Raw genomic sequence first — 22,061 nt, forward strand, 5'->3', positions numbered from 1 at the left:
ATCAGATTGGTTCACAGTAAATGGTTCATAGTGAATTGGTTCATAGTGAATTAAATTGGTTCATAGTGAATTGATTCATAGTGAATTGGTTCATAGTGAATTGGTTCATAGTGAATTGGATTTGTTTACAGTAAACCGGTTCATAGTGAATTGAATTAGTTAATAGTGAATTGGTTCATAGTGAATTGGTTCATAGTTTAATTGGTTCATAGTGAATTGGATTTGATTACAGTAAACCGGTTCATAGTGAATTGAATTGGTTAATAGTGAATTGATTCATAGTGAATTGGTTCATAGTGAATTGGTTAATAGTGAATTGGTTCATAGTGAATTGGTTCATAGTGAATTAAATTGGTTCATAGTGAATTGATTGGTTAATAGTGAATTGGTTCATAGTGAATTGGTTCATAGTGAATTGGATTTGTTTACAGTAAACCGGTTCATAGTGAATTGAATTAGTTAATAGTGAATTGGTTCATAGTGAATTGGTTCATAGTTTAATTGGTTCATAGTGAATTGGATTTGATTACAGTAAACCAGTTCATAGTGAATTAAATTGGTTCACAGTAAATTGGTTCATAGTGAATCATTCATAGTGAATCTGACTGATTTACAGTGAATTGGTTCATAGTGAATCGGATTGGTTCATAGTGAATCGTTCATAGTGAATCAGATTGGTTCACAGTAAATCATTTCATAGTGAATCTGGTCCACTGTAAATCGGTTCAAAGTGAATCGTTCGTAGTGAATCAGATTTGTTCACAGTAAATTGGTTGATTGTGAACTGAATTGGTTCACAGTAAATCGATTCATATTGAATTGGATTAGTTCACAGTAAATCAGTTCATAGTAGATTGGTCATAGTGAATTGGATTGGTTCACAGTAAATCGGTTCATAGTGAATCAGATTTCTGCACAGTAAATATGTTCATAATGAATCATTCGTAGTGAATCAAATTGGTTCACAGTAAGTCGGTTCATAATGAATCTGATTAGTTTACAGTAAATCGGTTCATAGAAGATCGGTCATGGTAAATCGGATTGGTTGATAGTGAATCATTCATAATGAATTGGATTGGTTCACAGTAAATCGGTTCATAGTGAATTGATTCGTAGTGAATTCAATTGGTTCATAGTGAATTGGTTCATAGTGAATTGGATAATAGTGAATTGGTTCATAGTAAATTGGTTCATAGTGAATTGATTCGTAGTGAATTGAATTGGTTCATAGTGAATTGGTTCATAGTGAATTGGATAATAGTGAATTGGATTCATAGTGAATTGGTTCATAGTAAATTGGTTCATATTGAATTGGATAATAGTGAATTGGTTTTGTTTACAGTAAACCGGTTCATAGTAAATTGTTCATAGTGAATTAAATTGGTTCATAGTGAATTGAATTGGTTAATAGTGAATTGGTTCATAGTGAATTGGATTTGATTACAGTAAACCGGTTCATAGTGAATTGGTTAATAGTGAATTGGTTAATAGTGAATTGGTTCATAGTGAATTGGTTCATAGTAAATTGGTTCATAGTGAATTGGATAATAGTAAATTGGTTCATAGTGAATTGGATAATAGTGAAATGGATTTGTTTACAGTAAACCGGTTCATAGTGAATTGGATTTGATTACAGTAAACCGGTTCATAAATTGGTTCACAGTAAATCGGTTCATAGTGAATCATTCATAGTGAATCTGACTGGTTTACAGTGAATCGGTTCATAGTGAATCAGATTGGTTCATAGTAAATTGTTCATAGTGAATCGTTCATAGTGAATCAGATTGGTTCACAGTAAATCATTTCATAGTGAATCTGGTCCACTGTAAATCGGTTCAAAGTGAATCGTTCGTAGTGAATCAGATTTGTTCACAGTAAATTGGTTGATTGTGAATTGAATTGGTTCACAATAAATCGATTCATATTGAATTGGATTAGTTCACAGTAAATTAGTTCATAGTAGATTGGTCATAGTGAATTGGACTGGTTCACAGTAAATCGGTTCATAGTGAATCAGATTGCTGCACAGTAAATCTGTTCATAGTGAATCATTCGTAGTGCATCAAATTGGTTCACAGTAAATCGGTTCATAGTGAATCTGATTAGTTTACAGTAAATCGGTTCATAGAAGATCGGTCATAGTAAATCGGATTGGTTGATAGTGAATCATTCTTAATGAATCTGATTGGTTTCCAGTGAATTGTTCATAGTGAATCGTGATTGGTTCATAGTGAATCATTCATAGTGAATTGGATTGGTTCACAGTAAATCGGCTCATAATGAATCATTTGTAGTAAATCAAATTGGTTCACAGAAAATCAGTTCATAGTGAATTGTTCATAGTAGATTGGGTTGGTTCCCAGTAAATCGGTTCATACTAGATCGTTCATAGTGAATCAGTTTGCAGTGAATCAGATCAGTTAATAGTAAATCAGTCTGAATTAGTCAATCAGTGAGTTGGTTCATATCCTGCATCCAATGTGTTTCCTGAAGCAGAGTATGTTGAGAAGAGTATGTCAGAAGTCCCGGATGGTCACTGTTTCTGTTAGTATTAGAAGTGTGTATGTGTACACTCGGCTAATATTGCCCACAACCCACTGCGCTTTATTGGAGGATTCAGTTCAGAACTACAAACAAAAAGAACTACAAACATGGTGGATGTGTGTAGGAGTGAAGTAGAGATCCCCTGAAAGGCGTTTGAGTTAATAATTATCAATATCTAACCTGACAAAAATATTTATTTAATGTTATTTGTATATTAAGAACAAATGTAGGGCGGGGCTTGATTTTGTCTGTGGGGAATTGATTGAATGGTTGTGGTTTGCTATTGGTGGATCTCATGTGAGTGACAGGTTGCCCCGCCCTCATCATCAGAGAAGAGAAGAGATGCTGCAAGAGGAAGATATTCTGATTCAAGATTACCAGAACATGAATTTAAAATAATAATGATGTGCAGCGATAAATCATCTATAATAAACACTGCAATATTCCAAAAAAAAACAAGAATGGTCAATTTGATTTCATGGTGACTTTAATGTTTGAAAATGAATAAATTAAAAGTAAAACGATCGGATTACACTGAGTATAACGAGAATAAGCGAGCATACAATAATAATAACGAGTGAAATGAGTGTCTGTACAGTCAACCCTATATTCATCTCTATAACAGCTAATCATTCGAGCACATCTGCTGCTGCCATACACCCAGAGACTCACCTGGAAGCATTAGTGTCCGTTTCACCCACTCTTTTTTTACTTATTTCCCATCAATGGCAGAGTTCAGCCTTGAGGAAGCACGGGCTGTCATCAAAGACACCAAATGTCTCGGCTGCTCCCATGAAGGCGGCTGAGGATTGTGAATCTGACCCTGTGCTGCGGGAAGTTAATAATTTTTCAGGTGGGGTTACGCTGTGTTCAGACGCACGGACTCCGTCTGGTCAGTGCAGAGCGTTTGTGTAATTGGAGTGCAAATAAGGTTTGATCAGTGTCCAGTTTAATCGAGCGCTGAAGCCGTGTTTAGCGGAGGCCCGCGGGGATTCAGCCTGACAGACGGGGCCCCTCGGGGCCGCAGAGAGAGAAATAAACCAGCGCGTGGAATTAACTGATTGACTGGCTGTAGGGCACAAGCCCTCATCACATTATACCTGCATCATACTGACACCAAACACATGCTGTGCTTTCACTTCCTTTATTCATGCCTCTTTTCTAATGTAGCTCTGTGTGTTTGAGAACAGTTCTGCTCACTTACAGCCCACACTCTCAGAAGACATTCAGGGGACCTGTTAATAAGGATGCACCGAGGTGAACAGTTTGGTCAATAACCGATAATTCTTTATATCTGATAACCGATATATTGGCCAATGAATCCAAATCTCAATTTTGAGAGTCTGATTACAAAAACAAAAGTCTCAAATATTGTCTGATACGATAACCGATAATTCTTTATATTTGAAAGCCGATAACCGATATATTGGCCAATAAATCTAAATCAAATTTTTAAAATAATTTTTGAGAGCCTGATTACAAAAACAAAAGTCTCACCATTAAAATCCATGTCCCAAACACACAATTATAATGTTCTCATTATAACATTATGTAGTCTATATGACAGACTTGTGCTGTACTTAACTTTATTTTCCTTTCAGAAGTGATTTCAATCATATTTCAAGCAATTAAAAACCATCATGGTGAACAGTGAGCATCTGAAGTGTCTCAGCTGAAGGAAATCCATTATTTATCAGCTTTAATATATCGGACAAATTTTACGATAATATTAAAAATGATCATATATCAGCTGATACCGATATGGTAGCCGATATATCGTACATCCCTGTTAACTTACCGTCATCATGAAATCAAAATTAACTGTTCATGTTTGTTTGTTTCTTTATGGAATATTGCAGTGTTTATTATACATTATTTATCGGTGCACATGATTATTGATTTAAATTCATGTTCCTTGTAAAATCCCTGTAAAAAAAAAAAAAAAAAAAAAAAAAAAAACTTTTTTACAGTCTACGCTTATGTAGATACTTTGAAAATGCATCTTTTTCTCTACATTTTGGCCTTCCGTTCAAACTGATGTTTTTGTCCTGCGAAAACTGAGCTTTTTGAGACGCTCTCCAAAGCGGATAAATTTGAAAGCACCGTTTTCGTTTTGACGCTTGTTTATTCACATGGGAAATCATCAAATATGAATTTCCAACGTGTTTGTTTGAAATCAAAACAGATTATTGAGAAGATAATACGTATTTCATTCCTGCAAAATTTACAGAATATTAAATCAAACTTGGCATGACCTGAACACACCAGTAGGTGGCAGGATATTTAGCTAATAAAATGATTGTGCAAGAAGAATAGTGTGAGAACTTTATGATGTATGGTCTCATTGAGCTGTTATTACACTTTTCACATGCACATTGATTATGATTTATTAATGTGTTTTCTGATGTTTCAATGTGGATGATAAACTTCTGGTAAATGCTAGTGTGGTGGAGAGTGTTTTGAAACGAACACCGCAATGTTCAGATGCATCCAGATTAAAAATAAATGTGTGTGTGTCATCTGTTCCCTCTCTCCAGTCTCCTGGGGTCGCTCTAAAGCTGTGTGGCTCCATGGCTCATTTCTTTCAATTACCGCGGTTGAGTGTGGAAAAGCCCAGCAGTGTTAAACAGGACCGCGTGTGTCAGGAAGCTCCGCCTCCGTATGTTACACCTGTCCTGAACGCTGTTTAATCAAACCCCGGCATGTTTTGTAGAATTTGCACAGGTCATCGCGTTAATTCAGAGCGTTTCCTCGAGAACGTTCTTTTCACGTCAAAAGTCTTTTGTTTGAAATCAAAACGAGTGGATTATCAAGAAGAATCATGCATTATTTGAGTGAGAAAAGAATTTAATCAAGGTGTTTCCTGAAGAATGTTCTTTTCACATCAAAAATCTGACTTCCCACAGTGTTTCTTTGAAATCAAAGAAGAATCGTGCATTATATGAGCAAAAGAAGCTCAGTTGTTGTGTGTAATGAAAACCCGCCGTGGCTTTTAATGCACAACACGCACTGTGAGGAACTCACAGCCTCCAAGGTCTAAGTCAGCGACGGTTTCCGACACGAAATAAACAGCGGCGTCATTTAAATTCCCTCATAACCTGCCCCTCGAATCATTATCAGGACTCCAGAGATATTACAAAGAATATTCCTATTGTAAAATGTTGATTTAGCACATCGTCGGAATATAAAGCGACTCCAGCAACACTTGAAATGAGCGACTCGCGGTCTATTGTATCCCAACCTCCCGTCGCCCCCCCGATGGTTTCCAAGCAAATTAATTAACAAGAGAAGGAAAAAAAGGTAAGAATGCAAATGGCAGAGAGAGGCCTCCCTCACTTTAGACTCTCGTAGGCTTTTGTTCTGCTGTATTGTACCAAATTATTTAATTGGGTCTCTCTGATTGTGTGCTCACACAGAAAGGATCGCGGGCCTTTGTCAGAAACCCATATAGCTAACAATGCAGTATCAAATTCAATTCCCATCAAAAAGAAAGAAATGAACCCCCCCCAACCCATAAAGAGAGAGCAGGGTTTTTAGGCTGGTCGCGGAGATTAATGACGATCTCCAGAATCACCAGCGCTGGGACGGCAGATTTCTCAGGCAAAATAAAAGGCCCTTTCAGACACAGCAATGGCAGGCCTGCGGATGTGACAGGACTCGAGGAGATGCTGAAATAAATCCCAATGAGGGCTGAAGTTTACAGAGCTTCACAATGAGACGCATGCTTGAGAGTCGAGGCTGCAGGTTCACCGTCCACCGTTCTCCATAACCCTAAACTCCACTAGTGATTCTAGACACCGTCTGGCTGAAGTATTGACTGTATCCAGGCCCAGGTGGAACTATTTGTCATTTTCTCAACTGATTCTGGGGGGAAATCCTGCAGAACGAATTTAAACAGGGTCAAATCTTTTAGAGAGAGCATTCAGAACAAGTTTTAGTGTATGAAGCCGTGACTGAATGACATCAAAAGCCAATTGAAGTTTATGAAGGGCTTGTTTAGAGGGCAATACATGACAGTGTCATCTGCATAAAAGAGAAAATTTGCATCCTGAATATCACAATCAATTATGTAGATAGATATAAGCGGTCCCAACACAGAACCTTGGGGAACACCTTAACTATCTCCAATAGTCCAGATCGTTTACCTTCATTGAGTTCTTCCACTTAAATAGTTTTTAAACCAGAAAAAAACATGATTTGATAAACCAAATAAAAATTATATTCAATATATAAAATTGGATTCAATTATATTCAAATAGAAAACAGTTATTTTAAATTAAAATAATATTTCGCTGTTTTTACTGTATTTTAATGCAGTCTTGGTGAGACTTCTTTCAAAAACATTAAAAACTTTTGAACAGTAGTTTAAACTAAATTGCATTCAGTTTCTTTTAAAAAAAACGAATAATCTATTTATATACCATTATGTGTTAAAGAGTTCAAATATTGTGCATCCAAAATCAACGTATTTCTGGATGATAATAATAATAAACTTTATTTTATATAGCGCCTTTAAAAGTTGCATCTCAAAGCGCTTCACAAAAACAGATAAAAGAGGATATTGAACAAGAAATAATTATTTGAATGCATTTTTATTTTTATTCGGGAGTTGATCAAATGGCTGGTGGAGTTTGAGGTATTCGTGACTTCAGCAGAAAAAGCACGTTTAATGTTAATGTTCAGATAACATAATATTTTGAGTTTCTGTTGATTAAACCAATCGCCTTCATTGTATTAACTTAAATTTATAATTTCAACTAACTCAAAATATTAAGGAAACCAGGTAACTTACTCTAAGTTAAACCAACAGATCTTTTTTACAGTGTAGTGGTTGCAAGTTCAACCTTCTACAAGCACTAGTGAAGAGCGTCCCATTCATTGCCTCTTAAGTGTTTGAAGAAACAACCATCAAAGAGTTTTGCGAGGGCCACGTCTGAATGTTTTTTGGGCGTAAGCAACGGTCCTCTCGACTCTTTACATTCTCTGCATGGTCCATCCCGATCCTGCCCTCCCGTATTTACTCTATTTCCCCCGATTCATAGACGCTGCTCACCGGACCGGAACCTTCCAGCTGCCACCCCAACATCTCATTATTTTTGGAAATATCAGGCTTGTATCATCTTGATAAATAATTCCTTGCAGTATAATGTATCAGACTAAAACATATTTTCCAGGGGCCAGCGAGGTTAAAGTGCCAATCTTACCTTTTTACATTTTTTCTTGCCCTGAAGACAGTGATTTCCATATATAGAGTCAACGGGTTTGTGTTGAACACGCGTTGCTGTCAGAGATGGGAAATGAGGCCTGCTAAACGTGTAAGATCCTCCCAGCACCAATCAGCTCGCTGACCGCTCTGAAAGAATGGCCACTGTGAAGTTTTTATCAGACTTCTTGACAAACATTACAGTTTAATGCAGTTTTGTGGCCGTGCATTCTTATCCGGCACAGAAACATTTATCTACTTGAAAACGGTCGCCAGAGGGAAGGATTTCTTTCAGTAGTCCTCAATGGGCCGCTACTGTTGGGACCCTCCATGTTTTCATACATTAAGGTGTATTTTTACAATGGCATTTCATATTCATCCTAAATGGCTCTTCATGCTCACCAAACCTCATTTAAAATGGGATTCAGGGGCATTTCAAGGAAACACAAGTCTGGAATACATGAACAAGTGAAACGAATCCAGACATTTGAGAGGATCTAATAGTAGTCAGTGTGCAGATGCAATATAATCACATTTTAACTTTGCATCTCATTTTCTCCTCCAACTTCAAAATCGTCCGACGTCATTGTTTTACCATTTTTTGTAAAAGACATTTGACTAAGTCTTTGCACGTTCACTTTGTAGACACTGGATCGGTACTTCCGCCTATGTCACGTGTGATTACGTCATGCGTGGAGCATCACAGAGCAGTGCAAAATGAACATTTGTGGTTAAAAAGTATATAATTTTTATTTTTTTTAGAAAATGTCTGATGGTTTCTCTAGATAAGACTCTTATTCCTCGTCTGGGATCATGTAGAGCTCTTTGAAGCTGCACTGAAACTGACATTTGGACCTTCAACCCGTTGAACCCCAGTGAAGTCCACTATATGGAGAAAAATCCTGGAATGTTTTCCTTAATTTCATATGAATACTGATACTGGAGACCAGAAACACAAGTTTTCACAAAGAAGTTTCACATTTCAGCACATTCCAAAGGTCACGTTTGGTGAACTCTGACCTGCAAATTCATATCAAAGCCCCGATATACTTCAAACGAAATCGAAGAACGGACTGATGTGACGTCATTTCGAACAAAATCAGGCCAAAATGAAGTTTGTTTTGTGTTCGTTTTGGGAGTTTGCCGAAGCGAACTCTCAGGAAAAGTTTGCTCCAGCTGCAAAACACCTTCGTTCTATCATTGGTTTGTGACGAAAACGTAATAGGAGGAGCGCTGAGGCTCCGCCTTCTTTCACACAGAACTCTTCTCCGACTCATTTCATCTGTTGAGTCCATCGAGGTAAGATCTCCATGGGTGAAGATGAGCCGCTTTATAGTAGGAAATGAAGTTGTGCACCGACACGGTTTTTCATGTCTGATACTGTTTAGTCAATATTCAATAGATTTTAAGCAATCTATTGAACATTAAATGCCATATAAATAAACGTGACGTAACTTTACTGAAGTGCTAATTCGCAGTGCTCATGTAACATTCCCATCTTATGACCAGACGCTTTCTTATGCTTTCTATAAAACAACAATGCTTGCTGTTTTCTAATTTTTGTTGTTTATTTTGTTCCTGAGGAAAGCGTGTAGCACATATTTACATATTCATCTAAGCATCGCTCGCAGTAGAATGGAAAATGTCACATGTTCGATAAGAGTATATCACTGCTCACGTATTTCTAACTTCGTTTTACCCCTAAACGAAAAATAATGCTTCTGTCGCTTGTTTCTGCTTCTTCTTTGCCTGTGTTTTGATCCGGAGATTCTGAACTCTTTCGGAAGATGTGTAACAGCGCCCCCTACTGTGTAACAGTGAAAACATGGATTGATGGAAAATTTTGTCAATGGCAAGGAAAGAGTTAATATCACTCTTACTACATTAGTGCGTAGTACAAACCTGGTAAAAAGGTCCATAAGAGTGTGACGTCATGTGACAACTATGAATAATAACCCTGCACTGTGATTGACGACCAATGAGAATTGAATGTGGGCGGGGTTTGTGCTGAAATGGTTTGGGAAAAGACATGTGGAGTGACTTCATGTGTATCTGTAGTGTGAATGCAGTTCTGAAGCTTTGATCATATAATGCCACATTTACCTGCAGAGAAAGCCCTGTAACAGTGAGCATCAGTTCAGCAGTCAGCTCCACACTCCACAAGCTCAATTAATGAATTCATAAAACTTTTTAAATGAAGAAAAAAAATCAGTTGCAGCTCTTTATCTCAGCACTTCATATTTGAGGGATGTGGGAGCATGTTGTGCATTTGCAGAGCAGAACTAATGCTATATAAACTGCAGTAATAAGCATCCGCCCGGAGCTGTTGTCTAAATGAAGATTTTACAGCCAGTCTGAATTTGCCTGCTGCATTACTGTTCTGCCTTAAGTGCGTTTGTTTAACAGGTGTGCCAGATTACTATTTTACCCTTTCTTTGCACCGCTGCTGCGAGGGAGAAATTGCCGCCTCGTCTCGTTTTGTTGAGCTTTAACTTACTGAAGGCTGGAGGAGAATCAGCGAAGAGGAAAACACCATGAAACCGTAGTTTGTCAAGCTACAAGATACTCTGCATGTAAAGTAGTTAAACTATACTCAAGATGCCCTTTTAAGAAAAAGTAGTTATTATGAAAAGGATGCAGTGTCTTTTTAAATGCAGAATGATCAGGTGATATACACTACCATTCAGAAATGAATTCATTTATTCATCAAGGACACATTAAACTGATCAAAAGTGACATTTATAATGTCTATTTAAAATAAATCCTGAACTTTTGAAGTTTCTATTCATCAAAGAATCCTGAAAAATAAAATGTATGACAGTTTCCACAAAAATATGAACTGTTTTCAACATTGATAATAATCATAAATGTTGCATCAAATCATCATATCAGAATGATTTCTGAAGGATCATGTGACACTGAAGACTGGAGTAATGATGCTGAAAATCACAGGAATAAATTACACTTTACTATATATTCACATAGAAAACAGCTGATTTACATTGTAGTAGTATTTCACAATTTTTACTGTATTTTTGATCAAATAAATGCAGCTTTGGTGAGGTTTAACATGATTAAAGTGTATTGTTGAATGTACTGACAACCATTTATGGTAAACTAAAATATACTTTAATGTCATTTCCATTGATGGCATGTATTTAGAGGTTCAAGCGCTGAAACTCTGTTGTAACTGTTAAATTTTCCAAAGATCAGCATTCTCCTCTAAAAGTGATCTGGCAGACCAAACCGTAAGTCGTAGAGACTTGAATCTTTGAGGGCTGGTAGTGCTCACACCGCCTACAACCGATCGGCCTGACGGGGGTGCTACAGCGGTCAAAAGATCCAAATCGCTCTAAATTTTTGGGGTATTTTGGATTTTTTGAAAAACCTACTTTTGCGAACTAGTCCTAGGTTTTTTGGCCTGATCAGAACTAAACCAGTGCAGTGAGATTCTCTGGAGTCTGATTGTCAATAATTATCAAAAAAGGTTGAAATTTTGATTCATGGTCTCTAAGGGGCGCCAAAACGTTCGAGGTGGGCGGAGCCACCTTTACTAAAATGGCTATAACCTGTGAAGGGAATGAGATATTTTCACCAAAATTGGTGCGCATGTGTATGGGCTCAATCTGTGGTCACATGAGAAAGGACACGGCAACTGGCCACTTGGTGGCGCTATAACATGAAGAAACATGAAAACGGCTATAACTAATTCACTGTTTGAAAATTTGAAAATTATAATTGTAAAGGATCAAATTAGGCGAACTAAATAACCCAATAGCTATATTTAAACACATTTGTAATGATGAAATAATATCTAAATAGCTTGATATCAGATTTGCTTTAGTAACTTAATGAACATCAAAATAAGTGTACTTCTTTAAAGCACTACAAAAGATTATTAAAACAATGATTTAAATGCATTTTAAAGTGAAACCTTTTATTTGTCATTATTACAAAGTGCAATTTTTAAAAGTGTATTTAAGTGTGTTAAGAAATATAGTCCTGAAAGTATGCTCTCTTTAAGTGTTTTATTTCATTAATATCATATTATCTGCCAGCATATCTAGACAGTGATTGAGTTGTACTTCTGTCAGAGCGTCCAGAGTTACTGAATCACAGATGTCAATATTTGCTTCATTAGTAAACGAATCATTTCAGTTCTGGATACAGCCTGTGTCAGAGAGCTTCAGATGTGTCGAGCTCTTCTCCGTCCCCTCCGGCGCTAGACATCCACTTTAATTTCCCTGCTGGCCTAAAAAGGGGCACAAATTCAACTAAAAATCACAAGCTGTTTTGCTGCCTCTCCTTTGTGGCCCATAATGAATCTAATGAATATAAAGAGACAGAAGGAAAGGGAGGGTGGAGGTGCGACAGAGGCGAATTCATTTTCACTGTGTGGCTTTTTGCGCTGCGATCGCGACTGGCAACAAAGACACAATGACTGGAGGGTTTTGTCCCCTTAATTTGACTTTGTGTTTAGGTTTCATCACCATCACCGCCGTCCAATCAGGAGAGCTTGCTGACACAGATGAATCCATCACTATCATACAGAAAAAGTTCATCAATAAAGTATATAATTCCATATTATTCAAAGTGTTAGTACGTTTAGTTATTTTATTTTAATGGTTTTTGGTAACAATAATAACCCTGGATCACTTTAAGAGTTGCATGCATTGACATATATGCTTGACTTTATATCACATGACTTCAGCAGCTCGTCACGAGCACCAGGTATCATTTTCCATCTTTTTCTCCTCTGTTTAATTCTATATACATTGTTCAAATTTAATAGGCATCTAATTTGTGTTATCAGCTTACAGGGCAGTAAGTAATAATTTGCATGGCTGCCTTTAGCAAAAATGCTTCCATAAGCAGCCCATAGAATGGATAATCCTTCATATTGGTTATGCCCCAATGATCAATGCTACAAAACGAAGAAGAAGAAGAAGACGAAGACTTTAGTGGAAGATTGAAAGATTGCAGAGGTCGTCCTGCACCACAGAAAACACTGATATCTGCTGTAGATCTGATCCTCAGTTGAAATATCACGTTATTGCACAGAATTTCTCTTGTTTTGATGTGTTTGCTTTACTTTTTAGTGCAAGACTCGAGTCACAGCCTTGTGAGACGATCTTTGTGTGCTTTCCTTTGTGTCCATTAAACTTGAACTTGGAGAGGTTTGTTCACCACACATGAAAAGCATAAATACTAGAGGTGTAGTGGTACGCTGAAGTCATGGTTCGGTGCGATTTCAGTGCAATAGGAAAAATGGTCACACTTTAGTTTAGGGTCCAATTTTTACTATTAATTAACTTCTGCCTCAATAAACCCTTAATTACTGCTTATTAAGGTTGTTAAGTTTAGGTATTGGTTAGGATGAAGGGATATAGAATATAGTCATGCAGAATAAGGCATTAATATGATGATGTAGGCGGAAGTACTGATCCAGTGTCTACAAATTGAATGTACAAAAACAGCCTTTACAGAAAACCCTACCGCGGTACTTACGCCTACGTCACGCGTGACCTTTCCAACACGATTACGTCACGCGTGACCTTTCCAACACGATTACGTAATGTGTGGCGCATCGCAGAGCAGTGCAAAATGAGCATTTGTGGTTAAAAAGTATATAATTTTTTAATTTTTTTAGAAAATGTCCGATGGTTTCTCTAGATGAGACTCTTATTCCTCGTCTGGGATCATGTAGAGCTCTTTGAAGCTGCACTGAAACTGACATTTGGACCTTCAACCCGTTGAACCCCAGTGAAGTCCACTATATGGAGAAAAATCCTGGAATGTTTTCCTCAAAAACAGAAAGATGCATTCGATGTGTGCGCACTACCTATTGGACTTTGTTTTAAAGTGGTTATTCGCACATGTTCTTCTTCTGCTCTCTTCTGTTGTGGCGGTTATCAAACAGCGTTGCATTACTGTGCGCCCCCTTCTGGATTGGAGTGTGAATCGCCCGTGACTGACTGTATTCATCGTCTGACTGCATGAACCGAACCGTGACGGCCGTACCGTACAGTTCAGGACGAACACATGTACCGTTAAACACCCCTACTAAATACACACAAAAATGGCACATAATTTTTAATCAGATGCAATTGCTGATGCTTTTCTGTGTTGATAATTATATCAACATTTCTCTGATCTTAGATCTTTTTTTCCACTGAGATCATCGCACTGCATTCTGGGATTGGCTTCTCTGCAAACACAGAAACCTGCCCTGGATCTTCACTCGGACGAGGAGCGTTCCCTTCACTTCTAATACTGTAGAAGCATTAGTTCCTGTTAACTAAGATGAGAACTTACAGCGAATATTCCCTTTAGAGCTCTAGTCTAGTGCACTCTTCAGGTGCGAATGTGTTTAATTCCCAGTAATATGGTTGGGTTTGACCTTTAAGCTCTTTGAGATGTAACTGTATGTGCTCCTGCAGCTTAACATATGCAGGTATTGAGAGCGGCGGATGCTGTTAGCGCTCGAGAGCCTATCGCTCGCTCCGGCCGCTGATAACAGGAGGTCAGTGCGATTACTCGAAGCTGTCGGCTGTACGGGCGCAAGCTATCTGGACCGATAACCTCGTGACACGAGGAACACTACAAATCCTCTTAAGACACAACCAAGGGTCTCTGCTCTCGTGTTATCACAGACGGCGGTTCAACACGCCGCTCAGAAGCACTAGTGCTCGTGAGGAACAACAGAGCCGCTCTTCAGCGTCCCACTGAAACACAACGAGCGACGAGAACACACACACTGTAGAGCTGAGCAGAGCGCCAGTGCAAAAAAATATCCTTACAGCAAAAATCTGTTTATTTGAGAAGCAAAATTGCATGGAAAAAATATCTAAATATATATAGTTGGAATTTTACATATAATTATGAATTTGAAATTTGATTAATTTCCAGGTTTCATTTAAAAAATAAAATAAAATCAACACAGGCTCATTGGAAAAAATGTACCTGTGTCAACATTTTTGCAAACCGCAAAATACGTACCAATACGTACATATCACTGGAGTTTCTAATAGAAATGAACACTAGAGGCAGTAAAACAGCGAGCATTTTTAATCGTTTTCACACACAATTATGATTACAGGGGCAGATTATGGATTAATAAAGACTTATTTTCACATGCATCAATGACCCTGTCTCCGGTTCACCTCTGTTCCTTCCTTGGAGCACTTCTGATAGATCCTGACCACTGCAGAGCGGGAACACCCCACAAGAGCTGCAGTTCTGGAGATGTTCTGACCCAGTCCTCTAGCCATCACAATTTGGTCCTTGTCAAACTCACTCAAATCTTTACGCTTGCCCATTTCTCCTGCTTCTAACACATCAACTTTGAGGACAAAATGTTCACTTGCTGCCTAATATATCCACCCACTAATGAAGAGATGATCAGTGTTATTCACTTCACCTGTCAGTGCTCATAATGTTATGCCTGATCGGTGTGTGTGTATATATCCAAAAATCCAAGAATTTTACTGAGATATTTTGGTCTTCACTCTATCTTTTACTATCCATCTTTAAAACTCGTGTTCTTGGCGAAGAGAAGCCGTGACAGTAAAGCTGTCAGATGGAAGAGTTTAAAAGCTTCATTTGTATTATAAAGCACGGATCGGTGTTTCGACACACACTGTTGCTTTCAGCTCATCCTCACGCTGGATATTTCAGAGCGAACAAACAAACAAACAAAGTGCTGTCAGCACCAACTTCCTGCAAAAGCTGGCCAATCAATTATTCTTATAAATAAAAGATTTAAAGTGGGCTGCCTCTAAAGATTAAAGATTGATTAAAACGTTAAAGATTTTACACCATGTCATGCTGATTAAAATTGCAAGCTTTGTAATTCACAGTGTTGTGTCTGATGAGAAATCCCTTTCACTTGCTGAAATCATTGTTGATTCAGTTATGATATCAATAGAAAAATAATTAATAACCGTGCTTTAGGGTGGCGACAGCTCCTGTCACTTAATCAATGCAAACAAATCAGAGACAGCGCTGTGATTATCTGGAGGAGGGTGAATATTAATGTCTGTGAACGGCTGAATGCATTAAAGAGAAAGCAGAATCAGCAGCTGAAGCTGTTCTTTCACTGCTACAGATACTTTAATTATATTTTATTCTGTTCGTTAAGAGGAATGCTCTCATTGTTTCTCACAACACTAACGAAAAATGTGCTGATGGATTTACTTTGAAACTATTTTCACTCAAATTGCTGGTCAGTTCCACTAGAGATGCACCGATATGAACATTTTGGCCGATAACCGATAATTCTTTATATTTGGAAGCCGATAACCGATATATTGGCCGATAAATCTAAATCAAAATTTTATATAATGTTTGAGAGTCTGATTACAAAAACAAAAGTCTCAAATTTTGGCCAATACCGATAACCGATAATTATTTATATGTGAAAGGCGATAACTGATATATTGGCTGATAAATCTAAATCCAGTTTTTTTGAGAGCCTGATTACAAAAACAAAAGTCTCACCATTAAAAGCCATGTCCCAAACACACGATTATAATGACTTAATTTTATATCATTATAATATTATGTAGTCTATATGACAGACTTGCGCTGCACATGTTGAGCTTAACTGTATTTTCATTTTTTAAGTGATTTCAATCCTATTTCAAGTAATTCAAAACGGTCATGGTGAACAGTGCACATCTGAAGGAAATAATCCATTATTTATCAGCTTTAATATATCGGCCGAATGTCTTATCAGGCCGATAACGATAACGTTAAAAATGAACATATATCAGCCGATACCGATATGGTGGCCGATATATCGTGCATTCCCATTAATTCCACAAATAATTATAAAGAAACGGCAAGTAAAACATTAAATTAAACCTGAAGTAGAAAGACTGGAATATTAATTTCTTGTATTGTCGCTTTATTTACAATTGTCACTGTGTTATTAAAGCAATAATCAGTGTAATGCTCAGTCTCTCGTGGCGTATTGCTTAAAGAAAAGCATATTTTGTAGTGTAGAGAGGTGTTCAAACAGGTGAATCTGCAGGTATAGAGTAGAATAACAAAGTGCGATTCTGCCGTTTGAAATCTGGCGAGTCTGGCATGGCAAACCACCCTCAAATTAGCCCGTCTAAAAAACCAGATATTACTCTGGAAAGCTTTTTATTGGTGAGGTAATGGCATTTGGGAAGAGCCAGATTCCTGGTTTCATTATTTGATAAGAATGCACTTAATGAAAATATCAGCCAGAAGCAATACATGCTAACACTTGATTTCAAAGTCCTTGAAGGCCAGAAAGAGAGAAGAGAGAGTGTGACAGCATTACCGTCGCACCGGCGTTCATTAAATCAGTCCTGAAACAGCAGACGACTTAATGGATGTCATTTCAAGTGGGGCCACCAGAAGGAACGTCTCTTCAGCTCTCGCCGCAGAATAAAAGACTACACGAGAGAAGTCATTATCAAAGGCTGCGTTGAGATGCCTACCTAGACTAGACAGTGTATTCCCACAGTGAAGACTGTTACAAAACATGTTAAATCAGTCACTTAGAAGTGTCCATTTGATGCGGTCAGTTTGAAACGGGGCCAATCTCACAACACGATGCTACTTTAGTAGTTTTGAGGTTTTAGTTTGGGACCTATATTGTCCCTTTCACAAGATGTAATATCAGTCTGTGAAGTTTCAGCTCAAAATCCCCCACAGATCATTTATTATAGCTTGTCAAATTTGCCCCTATTTGGGTGTGAGCAAAAACACGCCGTTTTTGTGTGTGTCCCTTTAAATGCAAATGAGCTCCACTTTCCAGAAGAGGGCGGAGCTTTAACAGCTCAACAACAACAAAGCTGGAGAATCTCACGCAGCCAAAATGAGGATTGTCAGTAACGGCGTTCAGCCTTACATTGTTCAAACCGGAGTCGACACTGATGGAGAGACTCAGGAAGAAGTTACAACTTTTAGACGTTTCTGAATGGTTAGTGGATAAATTGATGTAGTTGCTGTGGAGTTGATTCAACTCATCCACTAGCATGTGCCGTCATGTTCATCTTTTGTGTTGAATTGACCCTCGTTTGTGAAGCAGTCCGGCGTAAAATGACGGCATGACAACAACACTCTACTACAACAACTCTTCCTCTTCTCTAAAGCAGCCCAACATGGCCCCGCCCCCTTTGCTGTGTGTTCTCGGGGGCGGGGTTTATGTAAATTTTAGGGTGAGTGATGTCACAACCCAGGAAGAAGCTCGTTGTAGTCCCTACCAGCCATTTGTTGTAGTCCTTAAAAAGTGATTTCTGTAAAAGAAAATATCTCTCTTTGAATTGAACTTTGAGTGTCGTAACTTTGCAGATGTTGTTTATGATCAAACAGCAACATTACACACTAATTTGATATTTTTCTCATTATTTCCCTACAGCGGCGAATGAACAGGAAGTCTCACACATTCACAGAAAACAGATTACTTCCGCATTGAGGAATAAGGTCTAAAAACAGAATGCTGAAAAAAACAAAAAAACATCACAAACAATTTGTTGCCCATTTTATGACACCAAAAAACTATAGGAATTATTTTTTTTAAATCACTTGTTGATTTATGGATCCTGTCACAATATATTGTTGAAAATAATTTAACTTTAATTCAAACTAGTCCAAATCAACTCAATATTAAATAAGCAGAGAAATCAGGGTATTTTCCGAATGACCTGCCAGGATTATTATAGTTCACTGAAGCTAAAACCATAAACTTTTTTTTTTTTTTTTTTTTGCTTGAAATAAAATAAAATATAAAAAACTTAAACTAGTTGCTAAGGCAACATTTCTCATTTTCATTAAGTTTAACTAAAAAACAAACAAACTGTAAAACACAAAAATGACAAAAACACTAAATTACAAAAACTTTTAACTGAAATTAAAATAAAGACAAAATATACAAAATAAATCTAATTCAAAATATTAATAAAAACAATTTGATAGTAAAATGACTACATTACGCCTCACAGAGAAGCTTGTGTGATGATCTGAGCTCAAATATTCATGAAAATGAAACTGTTGAACTTCTAATCTTCCCTCCCATAATCAACAGACAAACCTGAACATATAGAGTTTATTATTGTGAGAACATTAGCCAGGATATTTATAAATAATTCATATTTTGGGTTCACAGAATAAAGGACATGAGTGTCAGTAAATGATGCCACAGTTTCAATTTCTGAACTATATCTTTAATCTTATTGCTCTGTATTGTTGTGTGTGTTTTTATTTCTCTTCTAATGAAGTTTCAGAGAATCGGTGTGTGACAGAGCGACCTGAGCACGACACGTCTCCTTCATTCAGATCCACACAAATCCAGCGTCAGTACGGACTGATGTGAGATGAGAGGAACGTTCTGCTGTGATGAATGAATCCGTTTGAGTCATCAGGTTAATTCTCCATCGTGTCCGTTTATCTCTGTCTGTTTTTATCTGATGCAACACGCGAGAGATATCCCAGTCTGGGTTCGGATGATTGTGTCATCTTACGGCGCTCGCTTTTGTTATTGTGTTTCATATTTGTGTATAAACTCTGACACTTTCACTGTTGCATGAAATGAAGCGATTTAAACAAAGTCGGTCCTCAATGTCAGAGTGACACGAACATCTGAGAGCTGGAAACATTTGATTTGTTCTCGAGAGCATCTGATTGGTCAGAATTCTGTATACTGAATGTAAAATGATGGCAAAAATATTTTAGGTCCATTTTCATTGAAGAGAACGTTTCATTTATTTAATACTATTTAATTAAATTGTATTTTTTTTAAATGATGTATGTTCAAAGTTAATTTTAGGATAAGATCAGCCTTTAAAAGTGCTCAAAACTACAGGCGCTAAAAGCCACAAGAGTCCAGATTTGATTTCATGGTGTTTTTAATTATGTTGCATCATAAAGGCAAAACTTCCAGTTGAAAACGATTCATTTACAGCAGACAGGTCCATTTCTGTAGCTTTGTGCACTTTGTGTTTGGCCTGTTTAGGGCTCTGAAAAGCCAGCGGTCTGAATCTGAAGCCACACAGGCTCGGATAATGTAGCGCTCGGTGCCACAAAAGCAGACGAATCGCTGCGCATTAAGACCGGCCACACAAAGAACAACAATGGCGTGCATAAACACCATTTAGAGGCTTTGACGAGGCATTGAGGGGCTGGGCGTCAGCGCGGCATTGCAGCTGAGTCGGCTTATTGTGACGAGGTGAAAAGATGCCTAATGAACAGGAAGCCTTACTTGAGCCCGCTGACAGGAACCATACAACGGCCGCATTGTGGGCCTGCCACCGACCCCGTGGGTCCCTGCATTAGGAGAAATGATGAGAAAGTCGCCCCTTTAACACACACAGACCCAAACCCGGGGGGAAAATGTCCAAACAAGCCCCTACTATCCACCTTATTCTTAACGTAAGAGCGGCACGGCCACTGAATGTGCGAGAGTCATTCGCTTCTAGTTATTTTAGCTGCTTGATATTGCGAACTGTATTTGTTATCGTGGTATTTTAATTTAAAGCCAATTAAGGCTTATGCAGGGGTTGTTGTTTAGAGGGTGCACTACAATACATGACAGTGTCATCTGCATAAAAGTGAAAATTTGCATCCTGAATATCACAATCAAGATAGTAATAATAAAAGCGGTCCCAACACAGAACCTTGGGGAACACCTTAACTATCTCCAATAGTCCAGATCGCTTACCAGATCGAGTTCTTCCATTTATATAGTTTTTAAACCTGAAAATAACATGATTTGATAAACTTACTGTCTCCAATCTATGCAGCAATATTTCTTTGATAAATCAATAAAAAAAAGGGAAGTGCAGTAATCACCTTTATATTCCACAGAATCACTTAAAGCATTCGTTGTTTTACGAAACCCTGGTTGATTATTAGATAAGACTTTGTTTACATTCAAATATATAAACTGTTCACCAATAAAACTTTCTAAAATTTTTGATAGGACTCAAAGCTTTGAAATTGGAAATTTTATAGACTGTTATCTCCCTCTATTAATAAGGGAACAACAAAAGCTGATTTCCAGAATAACACCAGTATTTATTTACCGTCAGCGGGCAATAAATCAGAAGTCTCGCACATTCACAGAAAACCCCTCACTTCCACGTCGCAAAATAAGGTGTATGTGTGGCCGTGACGAGATTCAGCGGCGTTCGTGTTCAGACTGCGGCCGAGGGGGAAACTTTGAAGTAAATTTGGTGGAGCAGAGAGACTCTGCAATTTCACTTTTCTCTGCTTTTGAGCAAAGTCTCCAATGAGATTCAGACGGGCTCGCTCGCGTAACAAGCACGCTCTCGGCGGCCCGCGGGCGCAGACAATGCCATGACATCACCAATGAGCGGCCTTCACCTCCGCTGGAAGAACAGGGTCACCTTATTTACTGATGAGTTAAGCCTCGCCCCATTGTCCCATCCTTTCATTTGGAGCTTTGCTCTCACGGCCAGAGAATCAAAGGCCATTTAGGCAAAGGTGATGGAGCATGCAGAGGATTTAGACTGAGAACATGCCACCAGTTTCCTATTTGCCTGAAGCTTATGGCCAGCAGCTCAGAACGGAAGGTTTGGCCGGCGCTTGCCGCTCTGGCTCTTCTGTCGGGGAATTCGTTAGCGTCAGTGTGCCGAACTGTACGCATACTGATGATGATGGCTTTGAAGACTGAGAAAATGTGGGAAACATCATTTTTTTGACATCATTGGTCATCGTTTTTTTGATTATAATCTTCCAGCTCTTTTAGCAGTATGTGTGGCGTAATGTTGAGCACCACAGAAAATAATTTAATTATTTAATTATTTAATTAATAATTTAACTATTATTTATTTCATTTATTGTTATTGAAGCACTACGATAAATTATGAGTAAAAGCATTTTTGATTAATTTGAGCTGTCACGTTTGAGTCAGGGTGGATCTTCTGAAGTCACTGATGCTCCATATAATCAGCCTCTTTCTCGTCATCTTAACCTTAACATATTCTACCATTGTGCCTTACTGTGGAAAAAACAAAACAAAGAAAGTTAAAATTATTCTGTATGGTCATTGACATTATGCACAATCGCTGTTGATATAGAAAGGGGGAATTTAACGCTGGAAAAATGGACTTTCAGTGAAACTCGGCTGTCTATGCAGTAGAAAGGCGAAATAATGAAATTGGTGCTACCTGACAAGAGACAACAGAGAAAATGGGCCTTTTTCTTCCCTTTTGCCAAATAGGTAGGAACATTCAACACCCATAATGCACTGGACATCCAGTTTGTTCCTATTGGATCGGCTTGACCAGTGAAATACTGCCTTGCTTTAGTAGGAAAT

At 37.9% G+C, this 22,061-nt stretch overlaps 1 long non-coding RNA gene across 1 annotated transcript in view; it reads left to right on the plus strand.

The window, feature by feature from the left end:
- The window catches only part of LOC125270891, a 31,110-nt gene extending 10,818 nt beyond the window's left edge, over positions 1-20,292 (plus strand). The window contains exons 5-6 of the long non-coding RNA XR_007185489.1: positions 18,144-18,208; positions 19,003-20,292. This is a non-coding gene — a long non-coding RNA (uncharacterized LOC125270891). The remainder of the gene's footprint in view (positions 1-18,143; positions 18,209-19,002) is intronic.
- Positions 20,293-22,061: the final 1,769 nt, after the last annotated feature.

This window comes from Megalobrama amblycephala, linkage group LG6 (assembly GCF_018812025.1).
Source record: "Megalobrama amblycephala isolate DHTTF-2021 linkage group LG6, ASM1881202v1, whole genome shotgun sequence".
Classification (NCBI taxonomy): Eukaryota; Metazoa; Chordata; class Actinopteri; order Cypriniformes; family Xenocyprididae; genus Megalobrama; species Megalobrama amblycephala.